The sequence below is a fragment of the Sinocyclocheilus anshuiensis genome, unplaced genomic scaffold, assembly GCF_001515605.1.
Source record: "Sinocyclocheilus anshuiensis isolate Anshui unplaced genomic scaffold, SAMN03320099.WGS_v1.1 scaffold409, whole genome shotgun sequence".
NCBI classification, from domain to species: Eukaryota; Metazoa; Chordata; class Actinopteri; order Cypriniformes; family Cyprinidae; genus Sinocyclocheilus; species Sinocyclocheilus anshuiensis.
In genome coordinates this window covers 311370-332553 of record NW_015540855.1, presented here as the reverse complement: position 1 = coordinate 332553, position 21184 = coordinate 311370, and the positions used below count along the sequence as shown (strand labels likewise).

Sequence of the window (21184 nt, the reverse complement as noted above, 5' to 3'; positions counted from 1 at the left end):
GTATTACTGGTATTACAATTTAAAATAATGGTTTTCTGTTTTAATATACTTTAAAATATAATGCTTTTGTGTGATGCAAAGCTGAATTTTGAACATCATTACTCCAGTCTTCAGTGTCACATGATTCTTCAGAAATCATTGTAATACGCTTATTTATAATCAATTTTGAACAGTTGTGCTGTTTAATATATTTTTTTATTACCTGTGATTCTTTTTTCAGGATTCTTTGATGAATAAAGTGTTAAAAAAAAAGAACAGAGTTTCTTTAAAATAGCAATCCTTTTTTAACAATTCACTACCATTCAAAAGTTTGGGGTCAGTATCTTTTCTCTTTTTTTGAAATAAATTAATACTTTTAATCAACAAGGATGTGTTAAATTAATAAAAAGTAATAGTAAAGACTTATATTGTTAGAAAAGATTTCTATTTTGAATAAACACTGTTCACAAGTGTTCATTCATCAATAAATCCTGAAAAAAGCATCACAGATTCCCCCCAAAAATGTCATTTTTAAAATTTGTATTAGTTTGCATTAGGGATGTGCTGATACGAGTATCGGTACAGAACGGTTCACTGGGCAAATTCCAAATGGAAGTGAACACATCCCTAGTTTGCATGCATGTGAGCCTATGATCAAACAAAATGTTTATATTTATGTTTGTATATGATAGATGATTTTATACATTTCCCCAAATTTTCAATTAATTCCCATAAATTACCAAAAATTCCCGTAATTTATAGATTTCCATAAATTTACCGGAAATTTTCCGCCCCTTTGCAACCCTACTTCCTACACACTGGAGCAGCCCTCAAAATGTCTGAACAGCAATGTCAATCTGAACAGCTAAGTACTTATAGCAACTTAAGCCATTTCAAGTAATCCAACAGTGACTAGTTGGCTTTTTCATTGTAATTGTTTATTTTTTTTGCAAATATTTATTTACTTCACTAGTAGCTAGTCATTACATACTTGACCCAACTACTTATTCCATTGATGACTACTAATATGAATAAGTCACTACTAGTACATATTAATTAGTTATCAGTACTTATTCCTTTGTTACTAGTCGCTGTCTCATGACGAGTAACTACTCCAATGTTTCTGGTAACAAATTGGAACAAAACATCGCCACTGAATTCTATGGGAATTTGTCGTTCAGATGTAAGCCATTTATTTCTGACGAATGAATTCAAAATTCTAAATGTTTAGTACTAATGTCTTAGTTACTACTGACTATTTTAAGGGTTAACGTTACTAATATCTGTTCCAGTTTTCTTAATGACAACTGAATATTAGTCCCTGTTTATTAGACGGTAATATATAGTCCAACTGCTGTAACATTTTTAACTAGTAGTCATATTTTATTGTACCTATAAAGCAGACATTTTGACTAATAATTACATTCGCACAGTAAAAAAAAACTGCAAGTAGTGACATAAGGAATGTTACTAGTAACACTGGGATAGATAACTAATGTCTCATTAATCTGTACTAGGATGGAGTAGACTAGAATGAACACAAGAACCTGAATAACCGACTGCATTAGTTAACATGAACCAACAGTGAAAATACTTCCTAAATCTTGCTTAACAGTAATTTCAACGTATTAATACAAAAGTTGTATTACTCAGTATTACTGAATGGACTTACACTAACATGAACCAACAATGAATAGTTGTATTTTATTAACGTCAACAGAAAGTAATAGCCTAATGTATTGCTCATTGGAAGTTAATATTTGATTAACGTAGCCTACTTCTTAGTAAATGACAGAATAAGTAGTAATACAATCATACATAGGCTACTAGTTCGCTTTAAAAGGGTAAATTTGATATAACGGCATGTGATACATGCCTTTGACTGTGTCCGTGTACGATTTTTTTTACAAGAAATTTTATGGACGCTTGAAAAAAAAGTCGAATTCCCGTATTGAAACACTGCTCCTGTTTAACCTCTTGTGTGTCTTTCTGCTTAACACTGACACCAGAAAAGCAGTCTGCTACAGAAGAGCCCAAGAAACCGGGAGGCGGTGATAATTATGCGGGTTAGATGTTAGCTGTAGGATTTAAATGGTTTTACCTTCTCTCGTTTCGACAGCGCACTGCACGATAGGAGAGACCGCTGAGTCCTTTCGCTTCGTCCCGGTGCAGATCTGAGGCTCCACGCGCTGGAAAAAATGTGATCTTCAGATCGTAGTACCTCAGAAATTAATCCCAAACATGATCGAGCGGAGAGCTGGCCTGAAATACAGCGCTTTTCTCTAATTCCGCTGTCTCGCTCCGAGGGGAATGTTAACCCGTTAGTTTAGTGGGCGCGGGGCGGCCTGTTCGCTGGTAATTATGGGGTAAATTGGCCGAAGATCGAGGACAGTCCGTCCACGGGATGAGCGCTGCGCTCCGGCTGAAAGCACTGAGTGAGCGCCGCTACTCGGTCTAACGGAGACGGAGCATCTGAAGAGACCCGCCCACTCTGTGAACCCGGAAGAGAACTGTCAATGCATTGGCATTAATGGCTTCTGTTGCACAAACGTGGGAGAGCCATGGGTGGACAGTGGAAATATTATTATCAGCCATCTAACTGTCTGTCTGACTAAATAAATAAAACATTGAAGAAAAATCTGCAGAGTTTCTCTTCTGAAAGTGAGAGAGCTTTATTTCTTTGCTAACCAAGCCAATGCAGACCTCCCAGATGCTGTTGTGCTTAGATAAATACATGATGGTTATCCAGCTTTATTCATGATATATTCATGATATAATTCTGATTTATGAACTGCATTGGCCCAACAAAATGCAAAATGACCTAGGCCGATGAGGAAACTCAACACTTTTGTTTTGCATGAACAATGTTGACAGTGTTGTTTGATGTTTTGCGTGAACAACACCAGAAGTGTGATACATCAATCAAACACTGGTCCGAATACTGTATTAGGTATATTATCAAGTTATAGGTGAATTTGCACTAAAATAGTGTTGATCATATGCACAGCCCTTGACATCAATAACAAAAGCATTTTAACATCTTAATTTTGCTTTCCTAACTATGTAAGTATATTTATATGACCATTGCATTTTTTAATGTAGCATTGTTATTGCCTTCCTGCATACCCCATCAGAGTAGACCTGTGTTTTTTTTTGTTTGTTTGTTTGTTTTTTTGGTGCATTTGGGCACCATTTGAGACCACTGGTAATTATTACAGGTAAGGCTAGTTTTATGTTGTCATATGGATCAACTATTGGAACATTTTGGTCAATATGTTTATCCTTTTGTTAAAGTGATACTTTTCATTGCTTATATAACTTTACATAATGTCACCCATCATTCTACCTCTACCACTTTGTTTTGCACTGCTTAGATATAAACTGCTCCATAATGTTGACATCCTGTAGTGAGATTATTTCTGTACTTTGGAAAAAACACACACTCACTTCCTGGTTTGAGAAAAATGCAAAATGGCAACATCAACATGACCCTTGCCCTATGTGCTTGGCAGCTGTAAAAATCTTCCAGATAATTATTTGATTCATCATAATTCTTAGTGTTAATGTTTTTCTAGAAAAAAATCAGGTTCTTCACTCTATTTTATGTTTATTATATTATTAATATTTTTTAAAGTCGCTTCAGAATTTAGCTTGTTTTAGTATGAATGAATATATTCCTTAAGTGTGCTTGTTTGAATTTGCTTATGCTTTAGTAATGCAATAATATATCTTTGTGGAAAATAACAGTGCCATATCTAGTTCTATTAAAAGCACATACACTATAATATTATTTGTCAAAACTTGCCTGACACTATATATTTTGTCTCCTTTTTTCTTCTTTCTTTCTTTCTTTCTTTTTTCTGCTTTTTGTGCATTTGTTTCAGAGACTAACAGTAGCACACACACATACACACACACACATGTTTGTTTCTGTGAATTGTGGGGACTTTCTATAGACTTCTATTACTTTTATACTGACCAAACTATATTTTCTATCCCCTAACCCAACCCTGACCCTAAACCTACCCCTTACAGAAAATCTGTTTGCATTGTTACACTTTCAGATAAACATCATTTACTATTTTTAATCATTTTTTTCCCTCGTAGGGACTGCAGGCCGGTCCCCACAATGTCAAAAAATTCAGGTTTCACTATCCTTGTGGGGACATTTGGTCTCCACAATGTAGCATAAACAAGTACACACACACACACACACACACACACACACACACAGAGAGAGAGAGAGCTGACATCTCGCAGTATTCAGTTGTGTATTTCAGGTTTATTGAGTGACTTTCTAAACAATGACCCAGGAAAAAGCCCAATTTCATTTATTGCATTTTAAGTTTGACTGATAAAATTTTCATGGTTGTTTGCAACTGAACCTCAACACAGAATCTCCATCTATAGTTTATTTATGTATTGCATGCAGCCACTTGTAGCAACATCGTCTTGATTACATATAAATGAGACATCAAGTGTGTTCAGTGCGTTCTTTGCCCCATTCCTCTCTCAACCTTTTATAAAAACAGTAACTCAGCCATAGTACAGCCAAAACACTACAGCAGGACTAAATTGAGGTGAATCAAACAGATGTATTCAGGTCAACTTCCAAGAGAGGATGCAGACCCAGCACTATAGCAGGAAGGAGGAGCGCTGTCCCTTCTTATCAGTGGCCGCCTGCAACATCTCAGTTGTTTTCTTCAAGGAAGAGGAGTGTTTGTGTGTGTGGGGCGGGGGTAATAGTGATAATTATCGAGCAATGTTCACAGGATACAGGATAAACTGTGGGAAAGTTTTATTCACTGTAAAACAGCAGAAATGCCAGAGATGATCTGAACTTTACTTTGAATTTCTGAGACTTCAAGTAAACAGCCATTATAATCAGAAGAAGAGTTTTCTTCACGTAAATTACTTTTTTATTTTTTATTTATTATTAATGTTATTATTTTTTGTGTGGTAGATAATGGCACAACAGAGAAAAACAAGAATCACTTCGGGAAGAGGGTGGAGTTTCTGATGGTGTAGACTGGATTTACAGTGCTGTGAAAAGTATTTGCCTGATTTCAGAAATAAAAACAAATCTCACACAAACCAAAGACAACCTGAGTAAACACAAAATATAGTTCTTAAATGATAATGTTACTTATCAAGGCAAAAAAGTTATCCAATATCAAATAACCCTTTGTGGAAATGTATTTGCCCCCATAGTTCTATGAAACAGCATTTATAATGGGGATCAGCTAAACTAATGGGACCAAGCCTGATTCCTGCCAGCCAGGGCAGTGTAGAGTAGCGCTTGTTGTTTGTCGTTTCTCCGATCACAAATGCAGACATGGTTTTATGTTTACGCGGCGCGATACGGGCCCCACAATGTAGCATAAACAAGTACACACACACACACACACACACACACACACACACAGAGAGAGAGAGAGCTGACATCTCGCAGTATTCAGTTGTGTATTTCAGGTTTATTGAGTGACTTTCTAAACAATGACCCAGGAAAAAGCCCAATTTCATTTATTGCATTTTAAGTTTGACTGATAAAATTTTCATGGTTGTTTGCAACTGAACCTCAACACAGAATCTCCATCTATAGTTTATTTATGTATTGCATGCAGCCACTTGTAGCAACATCGTCTTGATTACATATAAATGAGACATCAAGTGTGTTCAGTGCGTTCTTTGCCCCATTCCTCTCTCAACCTTTTATAAAAACAGTAACTCAGCCATAGTACAGCCAAAACACTACAGCAGGACTAAATTGAGGTGAATCAAACAGATGTATTCAGGTCAACTTCCAAGAGAGGATGCAGACCCAGCACTATAGCAGGAAGGAGGAGCGCTGTCCCTTCTTATCAGTGGCCGCCTGCAACATCTCAGTTGTTTTCTTCAAGGAAGAGGAGTGTTTGTGTGTGTGGGGCGGGGGTAATAGTGATAATTATCGAGCAATGTTCACAGGATACAGGATAAACTGTGGGAAAGTTTTATTCACTGTAAAACAGCAGAAATGCCAGAGATGATCTGAACTTTACTTTGAATTTCTGAGACTTCAAGTAAACAGCCATTATAATCAGAAGAAGAGTTTTCTTCACGTAAATTACTTTTTTATTTTTTATTTATTATTAATGTTATTATTTTTTGTGTGGTAGATAATGGCACAACAGAGAAAAACAAGAATCACTTCGGGAAGAGGGTGGAGTTTCTGATGGTGTAGACTGGATTTACAGTGCTGTGAAAAGTATTTGCCTGATTTCAGAAATAAAAACAAATCTCACACAAACCAAAGACAACCTGAGTAAACACAAAATATAGTTCTTAAATGATAATGTTACTTATCAAGGCAAAAAAGTTATCCAATATCAAATAACCCTTTGTGGAAATGTATTTGCCCCCATAGTTCTATGAAACAGCATTTATAATGGGGATCAGCTAAACTAATGGGACCAAGCCTGATTCCTGCCAGCCAGGGCAGTGTAGAGTAGCGCTTGTTGTTTGTCGTTTCTCCGATCACAAATGCAGACATGGTTTTATGTTTACGCGGCGCGATACGCAACACAACGAATAAAAACACCGTATAAGTCATTATAATCAGTAATTATGTCCCCACTGGATGCAACAACTGCCTCGTTTGTAATGGGTTTTATTGGTTTTGTCTTGTTGTGCCGGGTGACGGCATCACAGTATGTTGTTGAGGGGTGTAACATTTCCGTCACACGCTTGAGGTATTCAGCCAATCACAACGCACTGGATAGCTGGCCAATCAGCGTACACCTCATTTTTCAGACCGATGAGCTTTGTAAAAATTGACGCGTTTCAGAAAGGTGGGGCATAGCAACAATAATGTACATTATGTGGAAAATAATGTGTTTTTTTAACCTTAAACCGCATAAACACATTGCATTACACCAAATGCACAACATAATGTTCTTTTAAGCAACATCATATGACCCCTTTAAATCAACACTTAAAACTTTTTCATCAAGAAGTTGGTTAAAGGTCTTCCTCAATAGCACACTATGCCAAAGTGAAAGAATTACCAGAAATGATGAGAAAGAAGATGACTTGAATACATCAGTCCGGAAAGGCATACAAAGCTATTTCAACGGCTCTGGGACTCAAAAGAACCAGAGCCATTATCTCAACAATTGCATTTACATACAGGCCCCAGCCAGGATCGCGACCCCTGGTTTACAAGACCAGTGCTCTAACCACTGAGCTATGGAGCCTCACCTGATGGTTATCACTCATGTAAGTGACATAAAGAGCTCACTTTGAGCTAGCACAACAAAGACACACCTATGGGTGTGGGCAGAGAGCCTGAGATGTCTTAACAGATTCATCAATGGTTTGAGGAAAAAGTCAAAGCTTAGGGTGTGAATCTCTTGGGGAAGTGGCTTGAGTAGTTGGTGGGGCCTTTTAATAGTTGTAATACACAATCCCTGCACATTTATGCATATTCTTACTTATAGGAAAACACGAATATCAATCAACACTCTTTTATGCCGTGTTAGTCTGACATGATCAGACTCAGTCTAAACAACAGTCTGGCCACTTTCTTGTATCCCAACTGACTTAGTTTGTTTGAAAAGTGAGGTTTTATTTACATAAACCCTGTTCTGAAAAGGAGTCAGTAGCTGTGTAGATATCGGTGGTCACCGGATCATGAAGAAAAACTTGAGAAGAGCAAGACTTCCTGGTTCTAGAGATGCCATTACAATTCACTCAGTATTACAGTCAGAATGAAAGACTTGAGAATGCAATAGAATCAGATTCATTTGACTGTAATAAGTTCATGTAGGAGTTCAAGAATAAAGGTCAGACACAAATACACTGGAATTGATTGCAGCTGCTTAAATCTTTCAAAGAAGATTCGGCACCATTGTTCCTTATTCTTACAAGCAGAATCTAAAACATGCCACATTTCGGTTAGTTTGCAAAATGGAAAATTAAGAACCTTTACTGAGAAAAAAATTGTTACAGATTGAACATTTCATTTTAAAGATTAATAAAACATGTAAAAACATCATTTTTGTGTGGATTCATCAAAACTATAAAACATTGGGAAGACTCTCTCTCTGTGAAGGTTGTTGTCAGTGTGTGTAGTGTTGTGTTAGTTACGCCCAGAGGAAATATCTTAGCCTATATGAGGAAGTCTTTGAATATTGGCTGAAAAAGGCAGAGAACTACTGCTGTAGAAAAGAGAAAGAAAGAGTTGATGTTGGGCCATTTGTGTTTGAATATGTTAGTTTTATAGAAATGCTTCATGATTCAAAGCATTTCAAATGTCACAGCAATTATCAGCCATTTTTACTGCACATCCTGCATCGCAGACCTAAACGCTGTGTGTTCGTGAATAATATTATTAACCTACCAGACAACTTGTTGATATGCTGGTAAAATGAACCTAATATGACTCTACGAGGTAATATTTACAAAAATCACGAAATGCTACGCCTTTGCTTTTAGAACAGCAGAATCACTTTTTGTTGTTACATTTTTAAGTAATCCAGGCAGAATAAAGAAGAATACATAGCCTGCTTTTTGAATAGAAGTTTGAATGATAAAAGTACTGGAAGCACTGAATAAACTCAAGGACAACATAATGTTCTACTGAGCATGTAGCTCTGCATGGGGTGATTTCTCGCTCACATTTTTCTCTTTATGTCTCCAACAATATTTCACTTCAAAACATTCAGAGGGGTCCATATGAAAGAGAATGAAGTGAACTCTGAAGTTGACATTTGAGATGGCAGAAAAGGTGAAATGACAAGTAATGGCATTCAAAGAAAGGACAAGAACAGAGAGAATGAAATGACGAAAGGTAACACTCACCTCTTTGAAGCCTCATCTCTGTGGATATGATGTAAAATAAGCAAAATATGAAGAAAGTCATATTTCTAATATATCCATAACTCTATATACCTGATTGCTATAAAAATAAACTCAAGTTAGACATCCTTAACGAGAAGAAATATCAATGTTTTCATATTAAGTCTTATTGTGGTTTGGTCTGTACATCAGTTAAACTCACAAATTTACAACTACACTGATAATGGTTAAAATTGAAATAACTGTTTTTGATGCTGTGTAAATTTTCATTACATTTCTCAGTGAAAGACAGACGAGAAGGGAGACATGAAGGACAAATGCCACTGTGGTGGATGTTGTATCAAACTCTACAGAGAGAGGAGAAATAATTACCTGACATCTGTTTTTAACAAAGTTAATTAGTCATTTATTTCCCCCAGTAACATATGCGATTGAAATATAAATGCCATTACCCTCTTGTATTCTATAATGAGTCTGTCATAGAGCATAAATCAAACTTAACTTCAGTGTTAACTGCTGTGAAAGGGAATAGGCAATGTGTTGGCCCTATTTCAAATTAAACTGGAAATATTTTACAGAGATATTAGGCTCAATCATTTTATGTAGGGCATTCATATTATTGTTTTCAGTTCAGATATCAACAAGTATTAGTCACATCTAACTGAAAAGTAGAACACATAAAAAAGCTGAAAGATTATTCATTTTAGTGTAAATATATAAATGACAATGATCTTTCATGTTGTTTTATATTTGTTCTACACAACCAGCGGAACCATCGAGGGAAATTGAGTGTAGCAATGGAATACAAACGCCTGGCACTTTCTCATTACTTCCGGGTTAACGGGATGTTGTGAAGAGCTGCAGGCTAACGTGTATACAACATTTCAGGTTATGATTGTTAAAAGTCAATGAAGACAAATGTCTGCCTCTTCTGAACCGGGAATATTAAAAGCAAGGGATTTAAATCCAGCGACTCTCTCGGCGGGTAAAGCTCAGACAGCGGCGGCGTTAGTTGCTCAGGCCCGGAGCAAGAAACGAGCCGTCAGTCCCGCGACCCACACAAGCCCGCAGCCAAATAACAACAGCAGCAGCAAAAAGAAGAAAACAACCTGCGTCTTCAACTACTCAGGCTCCGGTAAAGAACTAACACTAGCCCTATACATGACAGGTCTACTGTTTACGTTTTTTGCTTCATTATGTTTCTCATCGATGGTGCAGCATTTGTCACAGGTTGCTCCAGTGGAGTCGACTTTTGAAGGAAAACCAGTGGGAGTTGTTGATGCAGAGACTTCTGCCAAATGTCTTCCTTTTAAAGACCCCAACTTTGTGGTAAAATTTTTTTTTAGATTAGAATAAAGTCTAAAGTGTTCTGTGTTCCAGTTCAATACATTCATAAGTTCTTCCTCCTTCACTAGCACTCGGGTATTGGTGGAGCAGCAGCAGGGAAGAAAAATCGGACGTGGAAAAATCTCAAGCAGATTTTAGCAGCGGAGAAAACACTGCCCTGGAAAATCACTGATCCAAACTGTGAGTCTGACTTACAAAAGTAACAAACACAAAAAAAACACACTTATAAATCAGACTAAAAGGCCTGTTCACACCAATGACGATAACGATAAAGATATAGTTAAAAAAAATTATACAAACATCTAATCTAATTGTCAAATCATGTCAGTAAACTAATGCATTTATACCTTTAAATGTTGTTCTGTGTTGATTTAATTTGACAACATTTAAAAGTCTTTTGTTGTTTTTGTCTGTCAGATTGCAGCATAGATACGCCTCCTTCTATGAAACCTGCTAAAAAGTACTCAGACATATCAGGTCTGCCGGTGAGTCTGTTGGAGAATGTTGTCTGTTAATAATTTGGAAGCAGTCGCAATTTTATGAGAGTAGTAGTATTGTCTAACTATGCTTAATGATGTTTGTATCTTTGTTTCCCAGGCAAACTACACTGACCCTCAGACTAAACTGCGCTTTGCATCAACAGAAGAGTTTTCCTACATCCGTCAGTTGCCCACAGATGTGGTGACTGGATACCTGGCTCTCCGTAAAGCCACCTGCATTGTGCCATGAGAGAGAATATAAATCTTTCCTAAATGCACTTTTAAATGCTGACTGACCAGTGGATGTAAAGGACTAAGATACATTTATCATATCACATTCTGTTCCTTGTGTATGTTTATAGTTGCCGCCTTTAATTTGATTGATTTAGCAATAAATAATTCAGATTTTTTACATTGAGGTTTTCAGTGTGTTGTTTAAATGAACTACTTGCATTCTTATGATGTTTGTTTGGCAAAATTAAATCTGAGATCACCTATATGTGTAACTTTGTTAAACCACTAACAATACAAAGCACAGTGTTGTCACAGTTGGCTTAATATTTTTTTCTCACACATTATTCTAACCAAGAAAGCCTCAACTTTTTAAACTGAACAACATTAAGAGAGCATTGTAAACTAAACTCCTGTAAATTAGATGATGATAAGCAAAACTGACAAAAGTTAAATGTAGCGTCTTGACCATGGAGTTAGAGCTAAAGACAGACTTGTTATAAGGAAAACTTTGGTACTGGTGATGCTATTAACATACAACTTAAGAGTGCAGAAGAATTAGATTCATTTGAGCATAAGGTCATTCAGGAGTTCAAGGCCTTACTGATATTGGGTTTGAAAACAACTACAGTCGAGTGACCATTTCAATCTTTAATATCAAGGCAGATTCAGTACCATGAGTAATTTTTCTTAAAGCAGCAGCAAAAATATATATATATATATTTGCTACAAATTATAATATTTATATATAATTTAATTATTAATATTACAGTACAGTGTCAGAAATGAACTTTTCCATTAAGGGGCCATTTTTACCCCCTGAAATTGATTTCCAGGGACAGTTTTATCACCACCTTAATAATTGTGTCTGTTGTCTTTAATGCCAAATACTTGAATTTAATCAATTTAACTTCAATCAATCAAAATACTTAAACTATTGCCAATAACAATTGACCCTTCCCCAGGAGTTTGACCGCCAGGCGATCTGATCCATCATAATGGCGAATATGCCAATTTGTCTGACAACAAACTCAGACAGGTGGACTTGTACTTGAAAAATAGTGTGTACATTATTCCGTGGTTGAAACAAAATACCTTCTCATGGTCTTTCATGTTTATTTTGTGATATAACTAGTAAAGAGGAAGAGCTGATCGGTTCACGTGCAGAGACAATTATATCACACCATTGAGATGATTTAGTAGGCATATAAACAGTTTTATCAAAAGCTCTCTACTATGTATTCACACAACTCTTCATTGCCTTATGGAACAAACATTTGCAACATTTAACCATCCAGAAGCACAAGTTCGCTTGCTGTGTGCTGCTGTAGAACAAACAGGGTTTGGCACATATTTCAAAAACCACTACTGTTATTCACTCCTGTATGACTAAATGACAAGAGAATTATATGAAAATGAGCAATAACAATTCTTTGCTGTATTGTTCATCCCAAAGGGAGTGTTATCCCGTAAACCAGGGTTCCTCAAATCTTGCCCTGGAGGGCCAATGTGCTGCAGAGTTTAGCTCCAACCCTGATCAAACTCCCCTACCTGTGATTTTCTAATGATCCTGAAGACATTGATTAGCTTTCTCAGGTGTGTTTGAGCTAAACTCTGCAGGAAAGTGGATCTCATGGGCCAGATTTGAGGATCCCTGCTGTAAACTGTATAGTAATCCTGCAAAATCTCTCACTGTTTTTCTGTGGTTACAACCACTTTAGCCGGTAATATTTGCAGAGTGGAGGCTACATTATGACAATGAAAGAATGGAAAGACTCTCTCTGTGAAGGTGGTTGTTATTGTGCATAGATGTTTGTTAGTTACGGGATCACAGAATGACAGTTTTCCTCTGTCCCAGTCCAGCTCCAATCTCACCCTCTGAAGCTTCTCTTTAACTGGAAAAGGACTGTTGGGTTTCTCTGGGGATTGTGAGAAATATTCATCATCTTTGTACCAAACACACCAGACATTGGTGTTAAAGAAAACTCTACCCTTCCTTTTATTTGATTATGTGGTTACACCAATATCAGTGATCAATTCCTGAGAAACCCAATTGCAGGATGGAACTGAAGAGAAAGGAAAACTTGAAATCGTATCATATGACCCCTTTAACATGCAAAAAGTGACAAAGTGTTTATGGGTTAGACTTAACTCAAGTTAGACTTGTTAAGAGCAAGACAGTGGTAGTAGAGATGGTCAATACAAGAAATGAATATAGCATTAACCTACAACACTCATTTTGACAGCAAATTCAGAAGAATTCAGATTCATTTAACTGTAATAGGTTCACTCAGGAGTTCAAGACTGAAGATCAGTCAGATTAGACTCCAACAACCACTTTAGCTGCTGGTAATATTCTTAGGGGGAAGTTTTCATCACGACTATAAAAGAATGGAAAGACTTTCTCTGTGAAGATGGTTGTCAGTGTGCGCAAATGTTTGTTACTTAAGGCATCACAAAATTATAGTTTTCCTCTGTCCCAGTCCAGCTCCAGTCTCACCTACTGGAGCTTCTCTTTAACTGAAAAGGGGGTTGTTGGGGATCTCTGGAGACTGTGAGAAATATTCATCATCTTTGTACCAAACACACCAGACATTTGTGTTAAATAAATCTGCTCCCTTCCTTTTATTTGATTGTGTGGTTACACCAATAATCCACCATGAATTGTCTCCAACCTCCACATCCCAGAAGTGTGTTCCTGAGTTAAAGCCCTCTGAACCAAGAGCACAGGAATATTTATCAAATCTCTCTGGATTATCAGGAACCAGTTGCTGTGTCTTGCTACGTCTCAAACTGGTCAGATCAGACAGAATCAGACGTGGATGTGCAGTGTTTGGGTCTAGAGTCACAGGAGCTGAGGAGCGATACAAACGTGCTTTTACTCAGACGATTTAAATAGCATTAGTGAACATTATTACTAATAAATACCTGTCCTATTGCTGAAACTTTTTTTGCTGACAGTCTACTGGGATTTTGGTGAGTGCTGTTTTTGGCAGATCATCTTTTAAATTTATTTTAACATTAATTTACAGTGGTCAGGAAGGGGCCTGCCCATAAAAAATGTTCCTGTGACCCTGAGAATTTAAGCAAGGACCTTGCATAAGTTTACATGATGTCTGTAACATCCTAGCTCTTTAAAAGACTCACTGTTTTGAACAAGTTCCTGCATCTTCTTCCAGACTCTGAAGGTCAGGTTTATCAGGTAATTTGCCACATTAACCAAAGCTCCTGAAAGAATCTGTGGATCCTGCTGTGAACTCTGGGCTCTGGATAAAACAATAACATCCACTAGTCAGAACTGCAATGAGCGTAGTGAGTTCACAATCAAAGACACAAGAACAAACATTCAGTTCTTACTTGTAGAATTGAGACGTCACTGGCCTTCATCTTCTCCTCTATGTCTTTTATTGTGTCTGATAGAGCTGAGATCTATCTGTTCATCTCCTCAAGCTTCTCCTTCATCATCTGACTCTTCTGCTCTTCCTCTTTCCTCAGTGCAGTGATTGAAGCTTCTTCTTCATCTTGCAGAAACTGACGAAACTTCTTAAACTCCTCTTTAATCTGCCGCTCTGTGTACTCAGACTGGGTCTGAATATAAAAACAGAGAAGTTTACCTCTGAATTTTTATACTGTATAGATTAAATATGTTTTGTCCATATAAATTGTGTTAAAAAACTGAGAATTTGACTCTTAGTTACCTTGATTTGCAGAACTGTTTTATTATACTCTCTTTTCATTTTTTTTCTGTGTGTTTAAGCTTCTCTTGAAAGGACGTCAGTGCTGTTTTGAGCTGCTCCTTGAATTTAACAGTGAAACAGTGAAAATCTGTTTGATCAGTTTCAGTATATGCATATACAGTGCAAACTAGCTACTTATGCATGGATACATTTTATTTTTATTACAAAGACGCATTGAAAAAAAAATGAAACTAACTTCTTACACTTTCTTCCACGAATTATGATGTCATTACTTCGAGTAAAGAAGAGAACGTGTCCTAACTTGTAAGATGGAACAACTTCATTAATGGGGCGGAATCTGTGACTGGCATGTTTTTCTGAATCTCTGCACACAACACACACAGGCTGTTCATCATCCAAGCAGAAGAGTTTGAGTTTCTCATTGTGGAGACTGCAGACCTCCTCAGACCTCGAAGCACTTTCTACTGTCAATGACTCACACAAGTTCTTTAACACCAGATTACACGGAGGGCCGAGTTTTGAAGATCTTCTCCTGCAGATAGGACAATCCTGAGTATTCCTGGTTTCCCAGAACTTCTGAAGACATTCTTTACAGACACTGTGACTACATGACAGGATAACAGGAGCCTTGAATATTTCACTGCACACAGGACAAGAAAGATCTTCCACAGAGACTGTTTTCACAAAAGCCATTTCCAGCTTTCAAATCCAATGATCTTGACTTGTCTTTCACTTTCTCTTCTTTTGTTTCATAAATAACCATTAGAATCAGCAGGTCTGCTGTTTGTTCTAGAGCCTCAGTCCAGTAGAAATACAAAATCCTTTTTGTATGTTCTTCTGTCTACATCACTGAATCCTTTTTGCTTTTGTTGAGATAAGTCACCCTATGGCACCGAAGAGAGAAATCCTTCCTGATACTTTTTGAAAGAGGGTGGAGTTCATAGTGATTGTCTGGTTCTTTGAACCTTCTTTTGTTGATTTTAATCAATTTTTTCCTGTAAGGGAGTGAGTATGTGAATCAAGCAATGGTTAAACAACTGCACAAGTTGAATTATACTGATCAATTCATTCATGTTTCTTTTCTGACGTGCTGTCATACAGTTTGAGGTATTCATAAGTTCTTACTTCTTATGGATTTTTATGGCCGTAAGCTTGATTTGTCACTCCACTATAAAGTGACCCCATTTCCACTCATAGACTTTTTCCACTCATTAGATTTTTATTGGATTGTTTAAATTGAACAACTTTTATTCTTGTGCACAACAATAGCTCCTGGCTCCTAGATACATTTTATTTAGCTGCCATCTACCAACTGTAAGAAACTATAGTCTGCCTCGACACAGATTCCACTCCACAATATATGTTTGATCATGCTCATTTCCCAAAATGGCTTAATTATTATAGAGAAGAAGAAAGTCAACAGTTAGGTTGTTTCTAGACCATTTCAGATAATCCCATCCTGAGCAAATGGTCACCAATTGTAGAATGGGAGCGGGTGTGGGACACTGAGAACCATCTCAGACAAAGGGGTGTCAGAACTTAATTAACATACACAGCTGTTATGACAGGAGCAACTTAATTTACATTAATGGTAGTAAACTGGAACTGTATAAAAGGTTTGAGTTTAGGATGTTTGGGGTACATTCCGACTCTGTTGAACCCAAGGTATGTGCTTTGTCACTGCTATGCTGCAATAAACATCTTCATCGAGATCTTCGACGTCCTCATCACTTTTTTTTATACAATTGTAGCAGAGTGAGGTATAGACCCAGTATGATTGGCTGGCGTTACCCAAACAGGTGAACCTCAGTGTTTGTACTTTATCATGATTGGTCAGTTGGGTGGGTTTCATGAGCCAATTAGTGCCTGTGCTGTGCATATAAAAGGGGCAAGTGTTTGGTTGCTTGGGATGCATTATCCTTGGTACCACCCCTTTGTGACATGTGGCGCTTTGAATGAGTGCTAGCAGTTGGGTTATCCTCCTGTCTGTCGTGTGCTGGCTGTTGGCCCGTTTTCAGGTTTGTCCCTGTTTTAAAAATGCCTTTTTGCCTGTTAAATGGAGAGGCTTATTACCTTTGTTTGTTTTTAGATATGGGCCTGCAAGTAGCTGTAATCCTGCGTGGTGAGCGACCATATTTTCTCTTATTGTCTTGTACTTGTTTTATAAGTTACTGGTAAAGACGTGTGATGTATTGAGACCTGGTGTGAAGTGTTGTATTTGTTTTTATCAATTGTATGTTAATAAAGTGACTTTTTTTTTCTTTTTTTTTCTGTTTATCCTTCTGCTCACCCTGCCTTTTGGCAACGAACCTGTGTCCCTTTGCTTAGGGCTGTTATGTCCCGGTGTATTCAGGGTGGTGTAGTCGACTATAGGATTTCTCTTATTGGTAATTTTTCAAACTCCTGACCACTCACTGCCACACAATCTGGAAATTTCTATTTTAACAAGTGGAAGAGTTAGACTTTTCTATGTGGGGTGGCCAAGGCTACTTCAGGGGGTCCACAGACCATGAAAGAAAATTGAAGGCATCAAAGGAGTATGAATGGATCTATGACTGAACCAGATGTTCTCCACTGTGGCAGATTGTGTTGTCCAACAGGGTTACTTCACATTACTCATTAGGTAAAAATTCCTATTCTGTACCTTATGACAATGTGACTGCAATGTATATGTGTGTATAGCTTTCTAGTAGAGATAGCTTTCTATTTTTTTTTTATATTATATCTACTTGTTTTCCTTTGCGTGTGTGTATTATTATTATTTATATATACATATATATATATATATATATATACACACCTTGCTACGTGTACTGCGTCAGGCTAACCGAGACTTGTCATTTGCACTTATTGTTGCTCTTTTGTTAGTTTTGACTGATTTTATTGTCCTCATTTGTAAGTCGCTTCGGATAAAAGCGTCTGCTAAATGACTAAATGTAAATGTGTGTGTATTATTAGCACAGATGTAAACATAATATAGGTTAGGCTAAATTTGGATCTCTCTTATCTCTATTACCTATTTGATTAACTTTAAATTTGATTTGATAAACTATTTGTTAATAGAGCAACATGTGTAATGTTAACATTCACAGCTACTCCCCTTTTGTAAAACATAAACCAATGGATGCGACGCATTCTCAAATTCAAGGTGTCAGTCCAAAACAGTGAATCTAATCACCATACAGGTAAAGGTTCACTTCAAGAATGAACAAAGTGGCGTGTCTGCGGTATCAACCCATTCTGTAGTAAAATCAGCAGAAAAAAGTAAGGGTGATCTATAATATTAGGCTGTATCTTCTCTGTATAAGTTTATCCAAACCACAGAAAGACAAACAGTCTTTACACACACTTTACACAGTGTTTGACCACGTGGAATTTATTTGTTTTAGCCCAGGGTAATTTTCAGAACAGGTCATGCTTCAAAACTTTTCTTGGGCTCTGGAACACCCTTCAGAACTGTAGTGAGTTTGAGTTCACAACCAAAGACACATTTGACACAATGGCTCACCATTTTTATTGTGGCATTAAATCTCTGGAAAATATACATTAACATTTACATTTAGCTATTTAGCAGATGTTTTTATCCAAAGCGACTTACACATGAGAAACAAAACAAAACAATTCAGTATCTCCTCAAACATTTGCATAAATTAATTGTGTTAAAGGAGCTTCTCATTATAGGGTATGAGTTTGACTGTGCTGAATAATAAACCACTGCTCCGTGAGCTCTGCATTTCCATATAACAGATTAATTGTTGTGATTGTCCATAATAAATTCTATGTTGAAAATATCGAGAATTTGACTCCTGATCCTCACCTTGATGTGATGAACTTATTACACTCTCCTTTCTTTTTCTTTCTTTAAGCTTAAGGTCTTCTGTGCTGAACTGAGCTGCTTTTTTAATTTAACAAAGCAAAAATCTGTGTGATATCATGAAATACAGTGACTCATTGAGAAAATAAACCACCAAACCTGGAAAAGTATCATTTTAACTGAGACTCTACTTAACTTTTAAAATTAAACAGTACAACTACTTCAATACAACAGTGTACAGTAAAAAGGTGTTGATCTTAAAGTGATCCAAATACTATAACCAGTTAACACATGTAAATTAGATGATAAATAGAAATAAGTCTTATACCCTCTAGAGAAGGTAATCATTTATTTGTTTATTTTTATTTATGTCTCTTGAAAGCCCTCATTGGAGCAGCTCACAACATTGCCAAAAACAGTGTTGATCTTGGTCTGCCAGCTATTTGGTCTCCTCAAGGATGTTTTTTTTTCTCCATGCCAACAGGAACCTGTGAATAAGAACAGGACCTGGTATACAGAACTGAGAGTCCCAGTTTTCCCTTCTGTGAAGGTTCATGTTCATCTAAATGGCCATGGTACAGGGGTGTCCAAACTCGGTCTTGGAGGGCCGGTGTCCTGAAGAGTTTAGCTCCAACCCCAATTAAACACACCTGAACCAGCTAATCAAGCTCTTACTAGGCATACTAGACACCTAAAGGCAGGTGTGTTGAGGCAAGTTGGAGCTAAACTCTGCAGGACACTGGCCCTCCAGGACCGAGTTTGGGCACCCCTGCCATGGTAGGTCATGCAGTATTTAGTGCTCTTTAACCCAAATTCAGGTAACATTTCAAAAGTTTTCCAATCAGGCCCCAGCAAGAATTGAACTCACAACCCCTGGTTTACAAGACCAGTGCTCTAACCACTGAGCTATGGAGCCTCACCTGATGGCTGTCACTCATGAAAGTGACATAAAGAGCTAACATTGAGTTAGCGTAACAAAGACACACCTATAGGACTTGGCAGACAGCCTAAGATACACTGTATGGACAAAAGTATTGGGACTCCTAACCATTGTGTATTGGAGTTGGTCCCCCTTTTGCAGCAATAACAATCTTCTGTGAAGGCTTTCTATAGGATTTTGGAAAGCTTCCGTGGGAATTTTGCCCATTCATCCAGTAGAGCATTTGTGAAGTCAGGCACTGATGTTGAACAAGAAGGCCTGGCTCGCAATCTCTGTTCCAGTTCATCCCAAAGGTGTTCATTGGGGTTGAGTGCAGGTCTCTGTATGGGCCAGTCAGGTTCTTTCACACCAAACTCAACTAACCATGTCTGTATGAGCCTTGCTTTTTGCACTGGGGCACAGTCATGTAGGAATAGAAAAAGGCCTTCCCAAAACTGTTCCCACAATGTTGGAAGCATAGCATTATCCAAAATGTCTTGGTATGCTGAAGCATTACATTTTCCTTCATTAGAAAGTAAGGGACCAACCCCTGAAAAACAATCCCATACCATTATCCCTCATCCACCAAATTTTACAATTGGCACAATGCAGTCAGGCAGGTAATATTCTCCTGGAATCAGAGAAGCATGATTCGTCAATCCACAGAACATGCTTCCAGAATCCAGAGGCGGTGTGCTTCAAACCACTCCATCCGAGGCTTGGCGTTGTACTTGGTGATGTGAGGCTTGCATCCAGCTGCTTAGCCCTGGAAACCTATTCCATGAAGCTACTTCTGCACATTGTTTATGCTGATATTATTGCCAGTGGAATAGCTATGGAATCAGTGAAGCATTTGCGATTTTTACACACCATGTGCCTTAGCACATCTTCTGTTTCATGGGGGAATTGCTGTTTCTATATGCTCTCACTTCCCAATAATACCACTTACAGTTGACCATGGAATATCTAGCACAGACTGACTTATTGCAAATGTGGCATCCTATCACAGTACAACACTTGAATTCACTGAGCTCTTCAGAATGACCCATTTTTCACAAATGTTTGTAAAAGCAGACAAGGCTAGGTGCTTGATTTTATACACCTTTGGCAATGGGTCTGATATAAAAATCTGAATTCAATAATTAAGAAGTGTGTCTTAGTATTATCTGTATAGTGCATCTTAACAGATGCTTCAATGGTTTGAGAAAAACTCAAAAGCTCAGTGTGAAAGTGGCTCTAATGGTTGGTGTGACCTTTTAATTGTCATAACATAGAATCCCTGCACATTAACACATATTCTCACATGTAAGAAAACATGAATATCAGACCAAACTTTGTAAACTGTTTTAGTCTGACATGACCAAATTCAGTCCAAACAACAGACTGGACACTTTCTTGTATCCCCACTGACTTAATTAGTTTGAAAGTGAGGCTTTTATTTACATGGGCACTGTTCTGAAAGGGAATCTGTAGCTAGTGAAGACAGAGAAGGTAGGAAAGCAAGACTTTCTGGTTCTAGATATGCCACTAAAAGTCATTCAGTGTTACAGCCAGAAAGAAAGAATTCAGAGTGCAATAGTAAGTAATAATAAGGTAATAATATATTCACTTAGGAGATCAAGAGTGAAGGTCAGACACAAACATACTGAGATTGATTGTAGACACTTAAATCTTTCATATCAAGGCAAATTCAGCACCATCATTCTTATTCTTATTCTTTTTTTTTTTTGTAAAACAGAATGAATAATTAATTTGACAGAAATACATTGTAATTGTTATATAATCTTAATTCTGTATTTGCATTTGCTTCATAGCATGTTAGTTACAGGATAACAGAATGACAGTTTTTTTTTTTTTTTTTTCATTTCTTTAAAGACTGAGA

At 37.3% G+C, this 21184-nt stretch overlaps 1 protein-coding gene, 1 non-coding gene and 2 pseudogenes across 2 annotated transcripts in view; 1 reads left to right on the top strand and 3 right to left on the bottom strand.

The window, feature by feature from the left end:
* The window catches only part of LOC107687813 (polypeptide N-acetylgalactosaminyltransferase 1-like), a 128056-nt gene extending 125610 nt beyond the window's left edge, over positions 1–2446 (bottom strand). Inside the window, exon 1 of the mRNA XM_016485279.1 lies at positions 2081–2446. The gene's annotated coding sequence lies outside the window, so the exon portion shown is untranslated. The remainder of the gene's footprint in view (positions 1–2080) is intronic.
* Positions 2447–9620: 7174 nt separating this feature from the next.
* Positions 9621–11186, top strand: LOC107687826 (INO80 complex subunit C-like; annotated as a pseudogene).
* A 971-nt stretch (positions 11187–12157) lies between these two features.
* On the bottom strand, positions 12158–15262 carry LOC107687821 (nuclear factor 7, brain-like; annotated as a pseudogene).
* Positions 15263–19226: 3964 nt separating this feature from the next.
* Positions 19227–19299, bottom strand: trnat-ugu (transfer RNA threonine (anticodon UGU)). The gene has a single exon. It is a non-coding gene; the product is annotated as a tRNA-Thr (tRNA).
* Between the last annotated feature and the right edge of the window lie 1885 nt (positions 19300–21184).